This window comes from Fukomys damarensis, unplaced genomic scaffold (genome assembly GCF_012274545.1).
Source record: "Fukomys damarensis isolate Sample0158 unplaced genomic scaffold, DMR_v1.0_HiC HiC_scaffold_11, whole genome shotgun sequence".
NCBI classification, from domain to species: Eukaryota; Metazoa; Chordata; class Mammalia; order Rodentia; family Bathyergidae; genus Fukomys; species Fukomys damarensis.
The window spans coordinates 26,498,674-26,502,917 of record NW_022900923.1 but is presented as its reverse complement, the minus strand read 5'-3'; the positions used below and the strand labels follow the sequence as shown (position 1 = coordinate 26,502,917).

The following is a 4,244-nucleotide window of genomic DNA, read 5'->3' as shown; positions in this document are numbered from 1 at the left end:
TCTCAGCCAGAGACTCTGCTGCAATGTTCTTTCCAGCTCTTTCTTACACCTATGACTCGGAAGTAACATGTCACCTTCTCAAAAAGGTGGTTCGCCATCCATTTCTCCTGTAACAGGACCACATCCTGCCCGTCTTTCCTTTCTCAGATCCCTCTGTTCGATCTTAGCATGTATCATCATTTATAATATCTCTGCTTACTTTTGTATCTCTAACAGTAGTTTCTAAAATCTCTGATAACAGACACTAGGCCTTCATGGCTAGTACATGAAAGAAGAAATTGCTTTCACTGATTGAATGAATAGTTGCATTCAGGATAAATGAATGACATAAGAATATTATGCATTATGACTTTCATGAGCCTGAAGTATTTTTGCTTCTTGGGTCTCTTCCTCCATTAAAAAATACTGAAAAAATTATGTTTTACAACAGTGCTAGAGTATATTCATCTTTCCTTTTCATTTAAAGAATTAAAACAGCATGGCTTCTAAAAATATCTGGGGCTATGCATCGTGCCTCTATACCTAATGGATAAATCAGCCCTGTGAATAGCAAAAAAGTTCATAAAGAATAAATAGGAAGCAATGCCGGACAGATAATATGGAAGATAATCATAGGTTTTGTATATCAGTGTGAGTTTAGTAAATTTGATCTGTATTTGGCAGGCAACAGAAGTTATGGAAAATTCTAAGCTGAAGAATAGTATGACTTCAGCAAGCCAGAGCCTTGGTCGGAAACAGAACTGTGAGATGAGGAGAGGAGGAAGGTGTTGGTGAAGGTTTCAGAGCGTGATCCAGACACCAGGAGGAGGAAATGGATCTGAACTCTGGTGGTGACAACGATGGGGAGTTTGGAAGAGTAAAGGCAGACCTGAGCACTTCTGTGAATGTCTCTCGAAGCTCCTTGTCTGGGAGCATGGGTTCGTTCTGAGCCTGGACTTGGAGAACGGTGTAATCATAAACAGAAACAGTGTCACGAGGAGAAAAAGAGAGAGAACTCTGGGGAACGTGATTTGGTTTGGCGTTTGTTTGGGAGAAAAGTGCTAGCAGAACAATCAAATAAAATATTTTAGCAGTCAGGCACAATGCTCAGCCAACATCAAAGTTTTCAAAAGCATAGCGTGTGGATAATTAAACCCATAAAGAACACTCCTAAACAACTGTTCAAGAATTACCAGCTCTTGGGGATGGGTGATTTATCCCAGGAGCTATCCCCAGTTAACAAGTTCATCCCTTTTTATTCTTCTAGCCAATAAAAGAGGGAAAAACGGGTTAATTTTTTTGTAACAAAGGGTAAATGTAGAGTTGGGTGAGTTTACTCTTATCCTCAATCTGTTCCAGTTAAATGAGCTCGTTGGTTATAGCAGGTTAGCGTTATATTTTTAATCAGCAGAGGTCCAAAAGCTCTTCATTCTATAAACTTGATAGCAGGTATGAGGCCTGCAGCTTTTCATCAGGTTCCAGCCAAAGAGAAAGTTGGCTGCAAACAGAACCACTTCAGCATGAGAGGCCTGGAGCACACTGGAGCTTCACGGTTGCCAGTCTCCAAGTTTGCTTTTCTGAAATAGATTCCGGAATGGTCCGCTTCTCCCGCGACCTCAATTCTGACTCTAAGTCACTAGGCTGCTGTGAGGTTTTAGGCAGAATCAGGCCATATTGCCGGAATGACAGGGGCAGGGGCTATCTGGTAGATTGAATCGAAGAAATCTGTCCCCTTCCATTAAAGCTCCAAGATCCTCAGACTTTCACATTTTACTGAATGAAGCAGGACATGATATTATAGGTGTCAGCATGTTCTCAAAATAACATGTGCCTCTGTCACTCTATCTGTAAAGTGAAGGAAATATTAAATGAGTTAATTTATATATACATTTTATATCATGCTTAGAAGACTTCCTGGTTCATAGTAAGTACACGACGTATATCAATTTTTTTTGTTTTTATCATCCAGTAGCTTTCTTGTATCTCCTACACTTTTCTCTTGAAAATGGAAATTGCATTTTACCTACATCAAAATCTCTTAAAGAACATTTTGAATGGAGATTCTTGGTTCCCATCATAGATGAACAGAATAGCAATCTTTTAGAATGAAAACCAGAATGTTGCATTTGATCCGTTTTTCTAAGAGATTTTAGTCTCCCTGCAGTTTGAGATCACAGGCATGGGTTTATACAAAGTATGGAAGAAATCTCTGCTTGGCTTCCATCTCCTGCTGTCTGAACCAGCTCTGGACATATGTCCAACATGTAGAACCAAGGGCCTGAGATGTGCTCAAGACAAGATAGAGCTTCTGTGGGGCTAACACCAACTGCATAATTCTGAAGACCACCTGACACCTGCTGACTCTGTATTAGGATCAATTCCCAGCCTGCAGTCACTGAAGGGAGCCTGCCATAGGTATCAGTTTCCCACGAAGGACATCTGTTTAGAGAGCCTGGCACATGCTTTGACTATATATGTCACTATGTCAATCAAGTCACATACACAGCATAATGATTCCTGCTGTCTCCTGATTATGAGTTATGTGATTTTCAGCACATCAGTGTATCAGATGATGCATGTTGAACCACAGCCTCACTGAATGAGACATCAATTTAACTCATTCAAGTAAACTCATCCCAAAGCAGCTATCACACATATCTAACTATTGCACATGAATCTAACATCATCATAGCAATCACCATACAAAATAAACCCTCACATTTCTGTAGGACTTCATGTTCACTGTCTAAGAACTTTCAGACCTGTTAACAGGAAACTCTTACAATGGGAGTTAGAAAACGGGCATCTTCTCTGATAGGATCTTCAAAGATTTTATGAGACTTACTTAAACACACCTAACAGACTTCAGGCTAATGTGGCACCTGACCCTCCATGCTCTGGTTCTGGGACAGGATCTTGTATGCCATCCTTACTACCTCCCACTGTCAGATCACCAGAGTAGAGGATATGTGGATTGCTGATTTTGGACCACACTTTGAATCTTGAGTCCATCACTCAGTAGCTTTGTGATCTTGAGAAAGCCACTTTTCAGGGTGAGGTAAAGATATAATGTAAAGCTCTTCTCCTGACACACCGTCCGTCAACACTTCATAATGAAATATGTAATTATCATTACCATTGTTGCCAACTATAGACATTACTGATGCTCATTAATGATTGTTTGAACCCAAATGTCTAAGATTTTGCCAGGAGTCTATCTCTTCTTTGACACTCTCTTTAAAAAAAAAAATAAGAGTATAAAATGGTTAATATATTCCATGTTTTCTTAATTTTTTGTTTATCTGTTTGGGTAAAATAGAGAAACTCTATGGCGCTTATTCTCAGCTGTCAATAGTATGTTTCATAACAGGAATAGAATATTTCTCCCAGAGAACCAAATTTAAACTCCACCCTTGTTCCAAAACAAATGAGCCCAGTTACTCTGTTTTGTTCCATCAGCTTCTTGACCAACATTTATAATAAATGTTTAAGATTCAGTAGTCAGATGTGTCACATCATCAGAGGTAATGATCAGTCAAGGAAAACAAGCTGGATGAATTTCCCTGATATTTGTTTGGCTGGGTGAGCTGGTCCCTGACTAATTTCTCACAGCATTTAGAAACTCAAAATGAATATATTAAATAAAGAAATAAATGAAAATCTTGGCATCCAGGGAACTATTTGCCTTTCAGTTAATTACAGTCATGGAGATTTTATGAAAAATTCACTTCATTGCCACCAGCTAACTTTTTTTGCTATTGTCATTGTTGTTGCTCCAGGTAAAACACTTAGCAGAACAATACTTCCTTAATAGGCCTTGGGGGACACTGCAAAGCAAAGAAAGAGAATAAGCTACCCGTCAGGTCAAGGGCCATGAAGATTCCAAGTGAAGGACAAACTTCCAGCAGAGGTGATACCCATAGAATAAAACATGTTAAGATAATAATTGGCTTTCTGTGTCCTAAGGAGCTTGATTCTCCTCCTACGTGGCATTGCCCCTCCCATGCAGCTCCCCAAGAACAGTTTATAGCACACTGTGGATCAGAGTGACCGTGACATGCAGAGAAGTGATCCGGGAGGAGATGTGACTCCCTCCAGAAGAAAACAAAACTATATCAAAAGGCAGTCTCAGTGGCACTATTTTTAAGGAAACAAAAAATAGGGCCAGGGATTTAACTCAGTGGTTCAGTGGCCTGCCTTGCAAGCACAAGGACCCGAGTTCAATCCCCGGTACCAAAAAAAAAAAAAAAAAAAAAAAAAAAAAA

General features: G+C 39.6%; 1 long non-coding RNA gene across 1 annotated transcript in view; it reads right to left on the bottom strand.

The window, feature by feature from the left end:
• Positions 1-1,310: 1,310 nt before the first annotated feature.
• Positions 1,311-4,244, bottom strand: part of LOC104873732 — a 16,329-nt gene continuing 13,395 nt past the window's right edge. The window contains exon 3 of the long non-coding RNA XR_783557.1: positions 1,311-1,824. This is a non-coding gene — a long non-coding RNA (uncharacterized LOC104873732). The remainder of the gene's footprint in view (positions 1,825-4,244) is intronic.